Source organism: Mauremys reevesii, linkage group 8, assembly GCF_016161935.1.
Source record: "Mauremys reevesii isolate NIE-2019 linkage group 8, ASM1616193v1, whole genome shotgun sequence".
NCBI classification, from domain to species: domain Eukaryota; kingdom Metazoa; phylum Chordata; order Testudines; family Geoemydidae; genus Mauremys; species Mauremys reevesii.
In genome coordinates, this window is record NC_052630.1 from 83061797 (window position 1) to 83079242 (window position 17446).

At 39.1% G+C, this 17446-nt stretch overlaps 1 long non-coding RNA gene across 2 annotated transcripts; it reads left to right on the forward strand.

Annotated features, from left to right (window-relative positions):
- Positions 1 to 611: 611 nt before the first annotated feature.
- Positions 612 to 16875, forward strand: LOC120370575. 2 transcript variants are annotated; one of them, XR_005583812.1, is made up of 3 exons: positions 612 to 749; positions 3383 to 4131; positions 16341 to 16875. It is a non-coding gene; the product is annotated as an uncharacterized LOC120370575 (long non-coding RNA). The 2 variants fall into 2 exon arrangements; XR_005583813.1 differs by lacking the exon at positions 16341 to 16875 and adding an exon at positions 12239 to 12363.
- The last annotated feature ends 571 nt before the right edge of the window (positions 16876 to 17446 follow it).

A 17446-nucleotide genomic window follows, 5' to 3' on the forward strand; every position in this document is an offset into this window, starting at 1 on the left:
CCGGGCTTGGGAGGGGATTTAAAGGGCCCAGTGCTCTGGCCGCTGCGGGGAGCCCCTGGCCCTTTAAAGTGCTGCCGGTGCTCTGGCAGCCGGGCTCCTGTGGGGATTTAAAGGGTCTGGAGCTCTGCAGCAGCCAGAGCCTGGGGCCCTTTAATTCGCCACGGGGCTCCTAGCCACCTCTGCAGCTGGTAGCTCCGGGGTGATTTTAAAGGCCCTGGGGCTCCCAGCCACAGCCCCAAGGTCTTTAAATCTTGAAAGGCCTCGCCTCTTCCGGTTGAGCCACACCCCTGCGCGGGTCTCCAGTGTACTGGTTAGTCTTTTAAGTTATTTTCACCCCTGGGCTCCATAGATAGTCTTTTGTTCTGTTAAGTGATCACTGTAGCTGAAATCACTGATAATCAGGTCTAAGTGCTTAGTCCTGTTGTGTTTCTGTGTAAGAGATGGCCCAGACTGCACTAGCAGTGAGGTTCCCCCACTGAGAGATCAGCTGAAATCACTGAGAGCTGGGTGGAACCTCAAGAGACCAACTCACAGAGGTCACAATGGCAGGTGGCTGCAGAAGGTGACTGTGCAGGGCCATTGACAACAGAGTGGTGGAATGAACGGTCGCACATCAAACAGCAGTGGCCAGAGTGAACAGAGAGCAGCTGGAGGAACGAGCAAGGTGCCTTTTTGCCCCCCACCTGGGAGGTGTACTCACGTGAAAGCACCTCTGAACTCTGAATCTCCCCTTATCAAGGACAACACCGGTGAGTGGAATGCGGTGGAGGGAAAAGTGAGGGGCACGTTAAATAAACATTTGTTTGTTGGACTATATTTTAGTGACTTTGCTCCAGAATGCTAGATTTGTGACTGGGAATGGAAATTTTTATATAAATATGTTTCCTAGTAAGCCAAGATTTTTAAAATGCATTATTTGCCAAGGTTGTTATCTCACATCGTTGCTATCTTGAGAGGTCATTATGTTGGGGAGTTTCTGTACTAAACATTTTTATTATTATAATTAATTTTTACATAAGAATGATCATACTGGATCAGACCAATGGTCCATATAGCTCAGTATCCTGTCTTCCGACAGTGGTCAAGGCCAGGTGCTTCAGAGGGAATGAACAGAACAGGTAATCATCAAGTGATCCATCCCGTTGCCCATTCCCAGCTTCTGGCAAATAGGCTAGGGACACTCAGAGCATCCCTTTCCATCCTGGCTAATAGCAACTGATGGACCTATTCTTCAGGAATTTATCTAGTTCTTTTTTTAATCATGTTATAGTTTTGGTCTTCACAGCATCCCCTGGCAAAGAGTTCCATGGGTTCACTTTATGTTGTGTGAAGAAGTACTTCCTTTTGTTTTTTTAAAACCTGCTGCCTATTAATTTCATTGGGTGACTGCTAGTTCTTGTGTTATGTGAAGGATTAAATAACATTTCCTTACTCACTTTCTTCACACCAGATTTTATAGACCTCTGTCATATCCCCCCTTAGTTGTCTCTTTTCTAAGCTGAAAATTCCCAGTCATTTTAATCTTTCCTCTTGTTTCATACCCCTAATCATTTTAGTTACCTTTTCCAATTCCAATATATCTTTTTTGGGATGGGGTGACCAGATCTGCAAACAGTATTCAAGGTGTGCACGTACCATGGATTTATATAGAGGCAATATGATATTTTCTGTCTTATTATCTATCCCTTTCTTAATGATTCCAAACATTCTGTTTTCTTTTTTGACTGCCACAGCACATTGAGTGGATGTTTTCAGAGAACTATCCACAACGACTTCAAGATCACTTTCTTAACAGCTAATTCAGACTCCATCATTTTGTATGTATAGTTGAGATTGTTTTCTAATGTCCATTACTTTGAATTTCATCTGCCATTTTGTTGCCCAGTCACCCAGTTTTGTGAGATCCCTTTGTAACTCTTCGCAGTCTGCCTGGGACTTAACGATCTTGAATAGTTTTGCATCATCTGCAAATTTTGCCACCTCCTTGTTTACCCATTTTTCCAGATCATTTATGAATATGTTGAACAATAATGGTCCCAGTACCGACCCCTCAGGGATACCATTATTTATCTCTCTCCATTCTGAAAACAGATAATTTATTCCTACCCTTTGTTTCCCATCTTTTAACCAGTTACTGATCCATGAGAGGACTTCCCTCTTAGCCCATGATGACTTACTTTTCAAAAGTCAATTTAAATTAAATACATTTTTTTAAAAATTATATTTTTTTAGAAAACTAGACCTGTTATGTGTTTTGGTTTAACTTGCATTATGCTTATGTTAAATTTTCATTATCCTAACAAAACATTTACTTTATTCGTATCTCTTTTATATATATATATCATCGGCCCTGACACCCGCCCTGTAAATTCGAACACCCCCCTTAATTTGAATTCCTGGGGAAACAGCTGCATTTCAGTCTGAACTCTGTCACTTATGCACTGAAATTTACTCTGAGTTATTTACCAGAAAAAAACAAACAAGGAAGAGTACACAATACAAATGAGAGAAATGGAATGATGGGGCAGTGAAAGAACAATGACAAAAGCAAGGATACCCCCTGAACCACACCATTTGTGCTTGAATAAATAATTATAAAAGACACCTCTAACTACTTTCATGATGCATCTTGCTATGTCTAGTTGTTAAGGCATTTGACACTATTTACTTTTAGCACCCCAGGTGTGGATTTAGGCAGAATCTACAAATATACATGGGATGTGGAGGTACTTCTAAAAATTGTGGTGGGAAAACTGTAAAAGACCAGGACTTAGGCGGTCTAGCTCAGCTGGGTTGAGATCTGCTCACCAAGGATGTTAGTCACCAGGCAGGAGTTATAGGAATCACAAGAGCCAGGTTACATAAGCAAAAGTCAAGAGTCAGGCTGGGGCAGGAGACAAGAGATCAGAAGATTTTCCTGGGGCAACCCCTGAGGTTAAATAGAGCAGTTGGCCAATCAGAGGGCTGCAGAGTACCATCATGCTGAGTCTTTTGGGTAGCACTTCCCGAGGCACATTCTCTCCATAGTGCTGCCTGGATGTGCCTCTCTATGGCCTCCTGGTGGCACTGTGGGACTATCAACTTTTCCAGACTCTACAAATGTGGGTTCTAGTCCCCCATTCCTTTCACAGACTCCTTGGGCTAGCCACAAACTATGACTCCACTACAGTGTAAGCTTGGGCTTAGACACAGGCTTGAGGGTAACCCTTCTGTCTACACACAAATCTCTTAAGATCCTGTGTGGGTAGCTAGGTCAAACTGGGACCTAGGTGCAAGCCCTATTGTTTTGCAATATAGATACACCCCCACCCTCCCAATTCAGGTCTTGGGAGTCCACCAAAAGTGTCCCCTTGGCCAGCTTCCTTTGTCCTTTCTATCTCAGGAATCACCAATCAACTCCAGGGAAATGGAAGCAACCCTCATGTTGTATTGCAGCAGCTGGGTGAATCAGCATTTAACCCTTCAATAGTTTTCTGACGGCCTCAAACATATCTTTGGAGAACCTTCTGCATTTGCAATGGAGACCAACCAGAAGAAATGCTTTACAAAGCGTGCAGCTCCATGGTTGCGGGACCACAGCCAAATTTTGGTTAATCTCTGGTGCGATGCCAACAAACAAGTGGATTTTAGTAAGAGTACCAGAATGATCATGCATAGCAGCAAATAGCGAAGAAGCTGGCAGCACTGGACATTTTTTGGACCAGTGACCAGCATAGCAAGTGTATGAAATGGCTCAAGACTGAGTGAGTACCAGAAAACCAGGGACCAGAACCACACCTGAGACAACTCACTGACATTATGCCCATTTTATGATGTGTTTGATCTGGTGCTGGGTACTGCATCAAACATGGAGCCAATGGTGGTACAATATGACCTGGTCAACTGGGATGGTGACCTCCTGGCCCAGAGTCCAGCTTGGGGACCAATGTGAGCCAGCAGCAGATTCCAAGTAAGGCCATCAAAGTGACTCTGGTTGCTGAAACTGGTCCCAGAGAAGGCTTTGTTGCAGGAGCAGGAGCAGCACATCCTGGGGCCATATGCAGAGGAGCTTTCTCATGCTCCCCACTGAGGAAGAGCTCGGCATGGAACCAGCAGCAGATATAGAAGGGACAGAAGACACCCTGAAGCCTGGTAAATTTCTGGATCCATTTTAATATTTATTAATGTAGGAATGGGAGGGATTTCCATTATATGAGCCAATGCAAAAGTTATTACAAGCCCTGGGTAGCAGTGTGTATCCAACAGCGCCTGACTGCATGCCAGAGCCTTGGCCTCCAGGCCATGTGGAATTCAAAACGGTGACTTGTAAATGGTGATTCACTGGTGACTAGTCACTGGTGTAACGAGCTGCCTGGAACCAGTGAACTGTGGGGAGGAAGATGGAAATTTGTTCCATTCACAGATCTAGTCCATGTCAGTGAAATGTAGTCCATGCAGTCCTCAAAATTATTTGTCCCAAATATGACTGGGGTTTGAAATTTTGTCCAGAAACATGTGCGAGAGGGTGGAGCAGAGTGTAAAGGAAGAGGCTGTGGATGTCTGCGTGTTTGCATGCAGTCAGACCAGCCTAAGTCATGTGGAAGCTAACACAGCTGAAGTTGCATATCTTAGTTCGAACCCTCAACTACAGTAGCCCAGGCTATGTGTATGAACAACACCTAGCACAGTGAGGCTGTAGTGTTGGTTGGGGCCTCTAGACACTACCAGAAGATAGACAGATAGATAGATAAGATTAGATTGTGAGTGTGGGATTCTTGTTTTGTTGGGAGCCCTTCAGCTGGGAGCCATTAAGCCCTAATCCAACATGGATTTCCCTGGCTGTCTGTTGTTTCAGAGAGAACCCATGCATGCTCTCAATGCAATATTTGCTGTGTTAACTCTGATACTCTCTTACCTGAGCAATCTCCACTGTTTTTTCCTGAATAGTAGTACAGAACACAAGAACAACTTGTTTCATGAAGAAAATTAATGTGTTTCTTTGGTCACTTGGGAATATTACTTCTGTTGTGTGGGGAAAGGTCGTACAACTATATACCAACTCCTAAAATCAGTGAATGCATAATGGCTTCTGCTATTCTGAACAAGAATCATTAAACAAATTCATAAATCAATGAAGCACACTGATGCATTACTTTAATTATCATTTCTGCTCAGACGGTTGGTTTACATAATGTAATTGTTTACTGTGTATGAGTATTACACAAGAAAGGCTTGGCTGGACCTTCATTTTAAAATCTATTCTAATTTTTTAACATTTTTATGACAGTAACAAGCAATAATTTCTGCACTAAAGAGATTCATTTTAAAGGATCACCAGTTGCTTTCTTTTGGCATTCATAATGGTGTAATATTAAACATTAGTTTTGGTAAATTATTCTATTTGTTATGACCAAATAGTACCCTCAGATTTGCCTATGTCAAACATCTAATAGGAGTTACACAGCTGAGGGCAGAATTTTGGTGTCTGGCATTGACTTTAAGGACAGAATGATTAGGCTCTTAGATTTGACCAAATGGAATGATACAACAGCAACAGCATGAAATGCATATTTTTTCCCCCCTAAATGATAGGCATAATAGAATAAGGCAAATGTGTTAGTCTTTTCCTGGGATGGATGACTCCAGAAATACATAGCATTACCATTCCCAAGGGTTTAGAACTCATGAGTCAAGCCCCCCCAAATCATGAGAATGGCTTAACAATTATGTGACTTAAAACAGGCTCTTTTGATTTGCTTCTGGGTTTTGAGCTTCTAGGGTTCATATTTTCAAGACCTGTTTTGCAATCATGAGGGCTAGAGACATCTTTTTTTTTTTTTAAATGAAAACTGATAGTTTCACATAATCACATGACTCCAGGCACTGGGGCTTTAAGAAAAATAGAAAATATTGGAAAGTCCCACTCAGCCAAAACGCATTGTTTCTGTGACTCATGTAGGCCAGGTCTCTGCAGCCCCCTTCAGGGCTGAGCTATATAGCATTAGAACATAGAGGAAAGCATTTGTACCCAAGACTGAAGCTTAGATGAAATTCACCCCATGCACCAGGCCTGACTCTGCACATCACTTAAGTCCTCAAAATAGGGTCAAAATGAGACTTGAGTGGTGTATAAGCTTTACAGTACTCTGTTTGAAGATGAAATGGGCAGCTACACAACTTCCCTCATATCATGGCATCATGCTGTGGAAAATCTCTGCAGTTGGTAATACAACTGGACCTGAGGATTCTATGCTTCTGCCTTGTGAGCATGGAGTAAAGCCCCTTCACACAGTCTTTCCTCCCTGCTGGGTACGTCTTTTGCAATGAGATGCAAGATCTTAAAGCAGGATATGTTATCTTAGTTTCCCATTAATGTTAATGACAGTTACATATATAAGTTAGATCAGGTCACCTAGAGTGCATACCTCCCAGTGTGCTACACAATCCAACTTATGATTTGAAATAGTAAACAGGTAGTAGTACCATCATGCAAGCTTTACTTATTTACAACTGTTATTAAAATAATTCAGAGTCTGGATTAAAACTCATTGCTTCATAAATGAAAAAGTTCTGATTAAATTGCAGTGCAAGATGACCAGAACAATAAAACATCATGTGCTAAATTTACCCCTGCTTTGACTCCACTGAAGTCAGTGAAGCTACACCATAGATGAATTTTGGCTCTTGATGTTAAAATTCTAAAGATACTGGTGTGTCAAGAATAAACAGTAAAGTCTTTAAACAGTAAAATGCTAAAAGCATAAAAGGGGGTTTTAGAAGTAGGTCCATGGAAAATGATTAGCTATTTTAGAAAAAAAATAAATTGCTGTTGCTGATATCATTAGCACACTGATACTGTCCCTATAATAACCTTTTGTTTAGGGGTTCCTTTTCCCTTGCAAGGAAGTGACACTGCACATTTCATCCAATTTGTCTCTGCGCATTTCACAGACATTCCAGGAGCTCATTAAGAAAAGAAACGATAGTCATTAATCTATTTTTACTAATATACTTACCTCAGGATCTTAAAAAAAATTCTCCTTGGCCCTCATAAGTAACATGATTTTCTCCTAACAACAGAAGTTGATCTTCCTATAATATATTGAGTTATATTGTTGTATAGGATTGAAATCTCGGAGTAATTTGTCTTCAGGTACAGCCCCGAGCAGGAGGTGGTGCCTCTCCAGTATTAGCTGCCAAAAGCTTTGTGATTCCCAGACATACTGCGAATCATAATTCCTCCCCTCTGCATCCTGGCTCAGAGGGTAGTAATTTGTTGCTGTCCTTTATCAGCAACAAACTGCAACACCCTCAGTGCCCAAACAGTTGCACTGGCAAGTACATTCTCTGCCCTTCTCCACCCTTTTTCTCTAGGGGTAGAAAGCGAGTGATCAACATCATCTGATTCCTACAAGCCCTGACCCAAGGTCCAGGGAGCTCATGCAGAGGAACAATTTTTATTTCCCTTACTCCTTTACATGGGCATGTAGTTCAAGTCACAGTCTAGTGCTAAGGTAGTCTACATTACCTCATTTCAAAAATAATGGAACATCCTTTTTTCCACCTCTATATTTTAAGATGGCTTTTACAAAGGAGCCTACTTGCCAGACCGCAGATCAGTTGATCAGCTCAGAGCTAGGACTGACATAAAAGAACATATTACTAGAGCATGTAGTAATTACAGTGTTTATTGGCACTGCTGGAAAAGAAAGAGCTTTTTGGAGGGATTCAAAATTATCTTTGCTCTTCAACAACTTTGTTTAAAGGCTCGTCTACACTTAAAACATTACAGCAGCACAGCTGGAAAGGATTCTGTAATCCACCTCACCAAGTTTAACAGAAGAATTCTTCTATCAACCTAGCTCCGTCTACATGGGGACTTAGGTTGGCTTAACTGAGGTGCTCTGGGGTGTGGATTTGTCACATCCCGGACTGATGTATTTACACCAACCTAATTTTCTAAAGTAGATGGGGCCTAAGAGATGTACCCAGAGGCACCTGCTGTCCTGTATTTATGTGGCACCAAACCAGTTCACTTTTGTTCCTTCCAGTGAGAAATTGTTCTATATATCTCTCAGCAAAGGCACAAATCTCTGTTCCGTTGCTTGTGAGGATGATCTAAATGAGGGAGGTTTAAAAAGGAAATACAAGTAAGATTTTCAAATTCCTCAGTGAAACACAAAGCAAAATCCTTTCTCATGAGAGGGAAATGTAGTAAATGAGTGGTATGCGAGTGTCACTCCAGAGATAAAACATTGGCAGTTCTGCCATTTTCAAGTGATTTTTGTGATAATAAATCATTTACTATCAAAAGTCAACAGAATTCATATGGCACATTCATCTTAACAAATAAGAGAACATGAAGGAATTGAAAGGGTTCTGAATGGGAAGTTTACTGTGTCTAAAATTAACAGTGACACCCACATTTTTAATATGTGCTTGAGGGTTTATATATCAGCAAAAATGACTCCCTTAAATTTCCCAAGATTTTTAATAGCTGTTCTTACATTATTGTAACTTTTATTATTATTGTTTGCTAAGCAACATGATTGTTCCTGATGCTGTACAATATATAGAAGAATACGTGGTGTCTACCCCCAGGGAATTCCATTCTTAGACAGTACAATTCAGGCACAGAACACACTGGTTCACCATATCAAGATACAGTCTCCCTCTTCTGCTTGGCCTAAACAACACACCAGGCTGAGGCTCTCTCTCACCTGGAAGATGTCCTCAGCTTCTTTCCCCAATGACCATTAAAGGGCTACCTACCCTTAACTTACCAAAGTTACTTGGTAAGCCACCTGGCACAACTTCCCTCTTAAATTCACCCAGCAGGTTCTCATCAGCAATGTGGCTTTTTGGAGGTCCAGTTGTCTTCTCTCCAGAATCCTGAGCTTTTCTGCACAGCTTCACCTACCTTTAAGAACATTGGGAGCTCAAGTTCCCACACTTAAGTGTACTGCGTTCCTCTGCTTCGAATTCTCTGGTATGCCCTGAGGCTTGATGTGTTCCAGAGTGTGTAGCACCAATCGACATGCATGCACTTTACAGCAAAGGCATTCAGGGCTCAGGAGAAAAGCAGCTGGAGTGGGCAACAAAGTAAGAGGGAGCCACAGGTTTGGAGAAGGGAGAGGGAGGTGGCGGCAGGTAGATAAACAACAAGCACGTGTATGGTACTCTTTAAATAAATAATTATAATAATAATCCTGGGAGAGGATAAACGGAGTATGGCTGACCCTTGTGTAGGTGTAGGTGCGAAGACAAAAGGAGTCTTCATCCCTTGCATCCACTGAAAGGGGTGGGGAGGAGGAGGAGGAGGGGAAGCAGTTACAATTGCAGTTCCTGTACCACACCTGCAGGGTGCATACCTGTGTAAGAACCAATGAATTACACCTAGGTTGGCATTTCTCCCCACTGGCTTCAGCACAGGCCTTAATGGCACAACGTGACCCCTCCAATGGCACACAATTAGATAATGGGGTTGCAAGTAGGCAGCAATCAGTCAAGTGCCCTGCAGGAGGAGAATCTCTTTCACCAAAGCCGTCCTGTACTTAAAAAACAAAGGGGAGGGAGTGGTTGATTCATCTCAGTTTACAGAAATAGCTGAGGTTCCTGCCCTTGCTCGATCTGAGCATAGTTTAATAGAGGATTAGTTTCCACAGACACATATAAGGAAACTGCTTACAGGGCAAAATAAACTTTTGACATTTACATCTCTCTGTCTCCTGTGTGAAGCAGGAGCCATGTTTTGCAAATCTAGAAGTGGCAGAAAGAATCCTTCTTTTAAAAATAATCTTCCTGGCTTATTAAGCACCAGCCCTGAAGGTTTGTTACAGAGAAAACTGGGTGCTCCCTATCAGGAACAACTCTATGCGTGGTTGTTTCACAGATCAGCTCTGGTGACACTTCAGAAAAAAGCCACCTGCTGCTTCCCTCAGCCAGAGGTGCTGCAATTGACATTTGAAAATAATATATAAAATAAAATAAAGGAAGAGAAAATGAGGAAGATGAGAGATTGGGGACAGAAAACACATAGTGGATAGAAATTTGCACTAACTATCTGAAGCCAAGACTAACAGGTAACAAGACTGCAGAGATTGTTTCATTAATTCATATTCTAAACTGATACCCAGCAATCTCTGCAAGCCGGCAAATAACCTGAGATAGATAACATTATTAGAAAAGTGGTAGAACACCCAAAAGTATCATCATTACCTTGTTGGGGAGATAACATTTCTGATCCACTCCTGAATAATAAGATTATTTCTCCAAATGCTATTTCATATTTCTGATTCCACTCTTAGAAGTTGTATCCATAATTAAGATACAGTAACTGGGGGCAGTTTTACATAGAGAGAAAAAAAGCACAAAAGGAACTTTTCTCCTCCATCACACTTGCCCGTATTCAATAGCTTTCCACTTCCCATTGTCTCATCATTTTGCAAATGATGGATGAGTAAGTTTGGAATTAAATTAATAAAAAAATAAAAAATGTGATCCTGGCTAAAGGTGAGCAGCACTATAAATACATAAATACAAAAGGCCAATGCATAATTTTCCAAAGTGGACAGCCAAATCCCTCATTTGGATGTTGAAATTGTTACTCAAATGGCTGTTTTATTTGCCTGAGTGCTGACTTAATAGATTGAATACAGGATGTGGCAGTACTGTTAAGGCACCCATGTTTGAGAATTGAGTGCTGACTTTGAATTATTTGTGACTATCTACCCATCATGGCAACTCTCATAACAAATCCAGTGGTTCTGTATATGATCAGCCTCTGAGAAACAACACATGCTCACCATTACTGTGTCTGTGCTCTTTTACTTTGTTTTACAGGAAAAAACACACTATAGACTATTGTTCTTAATTTTAATGTTAACTAGAGAGATAAAGTGGGTGAGGTAATATCTTTTAATAGATCAACTTCAGAACTTCAGTTGGTGGAAGAGACAAGCTTTCGAGCTGCACAGCGCTCTTCTTCAGGCTTGTTAACTAGTTAATGGTAACTAGTTCTTTGTAAATAAAATGCACATCTTTGAGAAAGGAGACCAGTGGGTAAGGATTTGAGAGTGTAAATTTGAGTGAGAAAAGTCACAGGTCAGAGAGACTCCATGAGGTTAGAAGCACTGGCTTTAGGACTTTAAAGGGGACTGGAAGAGATGGAAGCAAGCTCGTGGTCCACCCTTTCTACATGTCAGCATAGGTGGGATGCAGAGGGAGAATAAGATATACTAGCTTTGTCTGGCAAGCTCTGGTGTAATTCCAACAATAGTCTTGTTTAGGTGGCTAAAAAAAGTGTGCTTTTTACCTCAGCTCTCCTGAGGAAAATACAGGTCACTTTAATTTTACCACAAAATAAATTAAGTGAGGTCAATCCTGGGAAGGGTATAATGTCTTCTCTGTTTTACCTCAGGATAGCTCATGTGTATCAGCTACACATTGAATAAAAAATATTGCACCTTTTTTGGCTATGAAGACAAGGCCAATAATCTTGACCTATGCCATATCTGATATTCCCATCAAGGAGAGACAGTCATTCTGAACTGTATGATGAATTTGTGATGTGGATAATAAATATTTAGGAGAGGCTATTAGGTCTACAATAATGAAAGACTATCTCAAGTGTATCAATTTCTTTTTTAAAATCTCATTGCATATTTACTTACTATATGCAGAGAATTGATGTCTTCTGATTTTTCATGTGCACGTTTGTGAGAGTAATTGTGCCTACAAAAGTGAGCACATACTTGTTTACATGGACAACACTGGCATATGGGTGCACAAATTAACATTTGGATGTCTAATTTGTGTGTGCAAAATCAGAGCCTTTAGTTAAAAATGTGCTATTCTTATATGAGGTGTTATTAGTTTTAAAATTGATAGTACTCATTAAATGCAAACTGTTTTAACTTTTTATAGTTAGCAAATGTCAATAAATCTATGGCATGTAAAAGGGCACTGCTCACATGGCAGCTATTTGAATTCTATACTTTGTCAAATATATGTACCTCTTAATTCAATATTCCTTAAAGGCAATGCTCATTGTGGTTTACAGCATGACACCTGACCTTTTGTTAATGTCAAACATCATTTTATTTTAGCAAAGAAATGATTATATTTCTATGAATCTAATCATTATTGTTGGGAAATATATATATTAGAAAAAAATAGGAAACACTGATCAACTAATCAGTTGCTTATCTTGTCAGTGATCTCATATGTTACTGTTGACATTTATTTCTGTGGTTAATAGGTCTGAAATGGAGGGGGAGAGGAAGACAACATAAAAGTCAAAGTTCTACTCTGAGTGCTGATCTCTTATCTGAGAATGGCTAAGAAATCTGTTGTGTTGATTGGAAAGAAGAATGTAGCACTAAGTTGTTTTTTCCACCCAAGCAGGATAAAATCATCGATTATACAATATGTGATTTAGAACTTTACTTGAATGTACCAAGGTTGAGTACAATTTACTAGGCAACTATTTGGTTGTGGTCTCTCCAGTTCTCCCTACCGGAGTTACAGAATTTAGTTCCTAGACATGGTCATTTTTTCCTCTAGAGAACTGAAACTTTTGCTGTGGGATGACACAGATCGTTTGGACTTATATATGTTAATAGATAGCATACATGACCACACGGATCATGTATGCTAATCTATTAACAGATGCAGGTCTTATTTTGTTGAAATGTTATTTTTTATGATTCATATGGACAGTTGAGACTCTTATAGTGTTAGACAGGTTTTGTGTCTTCAGCAAAGGCTGTGAGGGGATACTTTTTTATTTTTTTCTACTTTTCTCCAGACATGTACATTTAGGGAGGGATATGTTTTCTACTGAGCAGCTGGATTGTGTTTAACTGTCTTGCATTGCACAATGTGTTGTCTTTTCTGTGAGAGACACCATGGCACAATTTTATAGCATGCCTAAGATTAAGTGAAAAGAAAGATACACATCTGCTTTTTGATTCTGACATGCCTATTAGACTGGTTCATGTACCACAAATTTAGTATTTCTATTTATTATTTAGATAGCATGATAAGGATGAATAGTACTACAGAGACAATTTTAAAAGAGACTCTTTCATTGGGATTTTAACATGTAAGACCCTATGACAGGGCTTGCTTCCACAGTGCATCTTTGTGGCCACATGACCTACTACTCACCCTGTCATAAGGTCTTTGACAGTCTTTCACCAGTTATGCAGTGGTGCTTTAGTCCTCTGACTAAGACATGCTTGAGTCCCACCCCATGCAAGGTATTAAAGTCCAAAAATAAGAGAAAACCAAAACCTCAAAATAGGGTCATCCACTGAGTTTTCAGCAGGACCCTTCCTTTCCACTCAGGGCCTCTCTTCAAATAACCATTCCTTTGGTTGGTCTCCCCCACCAGGTGGTTCATCTATCTACCAGCTGAGCTAGGCCTTCTCCCTTTAATTGCCCGCTCTACATCTGATATCTGATGCAGGTGATGAGGCAGGGTAGGGCTAATTGGATCCTCATGCTCCTTTCTAGTGAGGGACCTGTGCACCAAATCACAGAATGATATAACAAAATACTTAAGTATGAATTTGACTTTGAGCATGTGAGTAGTTCCTCTGAATTCATGGTTAAAGTTAAGCATGTGCTTTAGTGCTTTGCTGGATTGGGGTCTAAAGTCTCAATTGTGAAAACTCTCAGGACCAAGTATAATGATTATTACCATGAGTAGTTCATTCCACTGCACTTGGTAGTATTTGCAGCACCAGACACAAAACTACACAGATCAGAGCAAGGAACCACAAACAGTTGGGGAGATCATGTAAGGGTATGACTAGAGCTGGGTGAAATTTTTCAACTGAAACTTTTTTCAGCTAAAAATGCAGATTCAGTGACACCAAAATATTTAGAGAATTAATATTGATTTTGCTGAATTATTTTGGTAAAAAACAAAATCAAACCTAAAAAAATCCTAAAAAAGTAAAATGAACATTTTCAAAATGAAATGCCTTGATTTTTAGATTTGAAATGATTTTTTGTTTTGAAATTTCTGCAATTTAAAAAATATTAAAATAAATATAAAATATTAATAAATGCTCAAAATTGAGACAAAACATTTTGTTTTGGGTCAAACAAAACTTTTAATTTAACTTGAAATGAATAATTTGTAACTTCTTGATCTGGCCAAAACATTTTCAAAATTAATTTTTGGATCGACGCCAAATGATTCTTCTGGTTTTTCAGAATTTTTCATAAAAATCTGTTATTCGTGCAACTCTAGCTGTGACAGTAAGCTATAGAGATGTGCTTTGTTATGTACACATCTTGTCTGTTTTTCTTTTCAATTGTAAGTGAATGTCTTATAATTTGAGAGAAAAAAGTATGGAAAGAGATCAGAAGAAAATAGTGCTGGAAGACTAACTAAATTGACTAACTGAAAGTGGTGCTGTTCCTACTGCTTTGTTTCAGGAATATAACCTGTTGGTGACAGCAATCATGACTTGACAGAGGATCAATCCCAAGAGTTACAAGTGCTTTGCCCTTTTTGCAATATGTGACAGTTTTCAAAAACATTATCCAAGATAATCCTTTGTGGAACAACCTTTTGGATGATCTCTACTGACCCTAGTTTTCCTACACAAACACAAATGTGCTTCAAATATTATTAGCCCTAGTTAGTATAATATCTTGGTAACAACAAGATGCAGCCCAACTAAAGAGGTTTTCTGTCCTTAGCAGCCAGAAGAGACACCTTGAACTAACTAAACAAAACAAAACATGTTTAAAACTACCTGTAGCCTCACGCCTGCTATTGCCAGCACATAGTGCCTGATTCACTAATGTATTACTCCAGTTTATGCCAACGTAATTCTAATGGGATCCAATTTACTGACTATGAAAGACATGATTCACTGGAGCATTTCTCCAGCTGCATGCCAGTACAAGTCCAATGGAGTAACCAATGGAGTTCAGTTTTATACCAGTGTAACTCCATTATTTATTCCCTTGTAGTTATACTGGTGTAACATTGGATATCACAGTACTGATCCAAACCCCATTGTTTTGCCAGCGTGCCTCCCACAGCTCCCCTAATGCCTCTTCTGCTATCTGCTTTACAGAATTTTGCATTGATCTGGCATTTGCACCTGAGTAACTTACAAAGGACAGAATTTAGCCCTTACTGTTACTTCATCCTGGTTATGCTTTACGGTTTTATTTAGTATCCACTTCTAACTCCATAACAGTTTTAAATGTGGTTAAGTGACATATCACACGGAAGTAACTGAACAATGATAGCTTAGTATACAGACCGCATGACATTTGATTATAGCTAAGCTCCCGCAAATGCCAAGACTTTAAAATGGTCCACGTGACTAAAACTTAATACATCTTATTAAAATTTATTTTAAGAATATTGATTTTAAAGTAGAAATCACCTACAAAGAGAGACCCCCCGATAAAGGCCAATGTGTAAATTGCTTTAAAACTGTAGTTACTGTAATTATATGGAGCATTTTATAATCAACTAGGGACTGCTTTGGATAGGTGACTGAAATTTAATCAGTATCTGGCAGATTGCCTTTCTGTTGCACCTCACATTTCCAAAGTACTATTCTAGGGCAAACCTGCTAGCATTGTGAACCTTTATTATCACATTTGATCTCTCTTTGAACATATCCCAGAAGAATAGTTTTCACAGTTCTCATGGAAGATTTGGGAGCTGGGTCATTTTTCTCAATAGCATGTGTCTCCCTTTTCAGTTTTGGGCAAACTTCATTCATCTATGTGGTCTGGGTTTTATAATCACATGGAGCATTATGTATGAAATGCATAAAAGATTGGTTTGTTAATGCTGCCACCTGAGACTACAAGATAAAGGAAGCTTGCACATTGCTTTGTACTCCAAGGACCTATGCATTTGTGTTAAATCTCTTATAAAAGTCAACTTCTTTCTTCTTTATTTGTGTTAAATGGCAAAAAATTGATAGTTTGGGCAAGGGAGCCTGAATACTCTCTCTCTTTTAAAGCAAGGTGATAACAGAAAATAATTATAAACGGTAAAATGAAAATTAGCCTATCTTGAGAGTTTGTGGTTTACAAATAAGAAATCAATGAAGCAGATTTAAAACATGTTTGATTATTTTTGATGGTTCAAGATGTAAAGGTCTTAAAGTCTAAATAGAATTCTTAGAGCTTACCTTCATTAAAGCAGTAAGTATTGGAAGATATACAGTAGCTGTCTAGATTGATTATTATATTATCTGCTTTGCAGAAAAATAATATCCTTGTCTCAGTGCTTGTTGTGAAATCCTCATTATTTTGCTTAATATACTCTGTCCCCTGAGTAAATTAAAACATTTATTTCTTTTGTACTGTAGTTTGCTTAAACTTGGATTCTTGGAACCTATCTGGATTGTGCTGCGACATCTGAATCCTAGAGATCAATTTATAGTCGTTAAAGATCATGAAGAATTGTCCATTAAAACAGTTAGTATTTGACAAATAACAACATCTGTGTTTAGGATGGAAATTGATCAAACAGACAGATCACTTATTCCTGATGCCCAAATGAAAGTCTGCTTGAACAAACTTATTAGTCAGTGTCCTGATCTTAACAGGTTGCCTTATTAAATAACTCTAGATGTATTAAAATCACACCCTAATGTGATAGCACCATGAAATAAATACCTGTGTCTAAATGACAGTTGTTAGGCCAACAATTACTAAAAACTGAAATATACAGAAAACAAACTTTGATTTTCAATAGGAAGTTTCTATATCACAGATGAATCTAAGAATCAGACTTGAATGAGTGTGTACACATATATTGCATTTAGACATATGAAACAGGCAGATTATCAGTATTGTTTATACTGTGCTACAGCCAATGTGCTGCATCACTGAAGTCAGTGTGTGGAGGATGGAAATTTTAAGGTTTTGTTTTAATTTGGAACAAAGGATTTCAAGATTATGAAGTTTGGCTTCATACTGAAAATTCTGTGTGAAAGAAAATTCCAAAAATATTTGTTTCAGAGCGATTAGAACATTTTGTTTAGACAAAAATATAAATGTTTTGTTTTGATGTTGACTTTTAATTTTTATATTATATTATAATATCTAATAAAAATACAAATATTTCAAAACTAAGTAATTTCAAAACAAAAAAATCAAAATGTTCTGTTCCAAAAATGTCAAAATAGGACAGTTTAATGTTTTTGGAACAGCCCCCTGCCCCCCCGTTTTGCTTCAAAATGAAATGTTCATGCAGTCGACACATGTTTTTTCAAAGTGTTTCAATTACAATGGAACTGCATTCTCTGATGGACAGTGGTTCCATTAGAGGGTTTTTTGTTGTTGTTGTTGTTTTTTTAAAATATAAGATCTAGCTATTGATTCTATCGGGAGTAGGACGAGAGTTTTACAGACAAATAAAAGATAGGCCCCCACTACGGGAGCCCACTATAAGTCAGGAATGGATCACGAT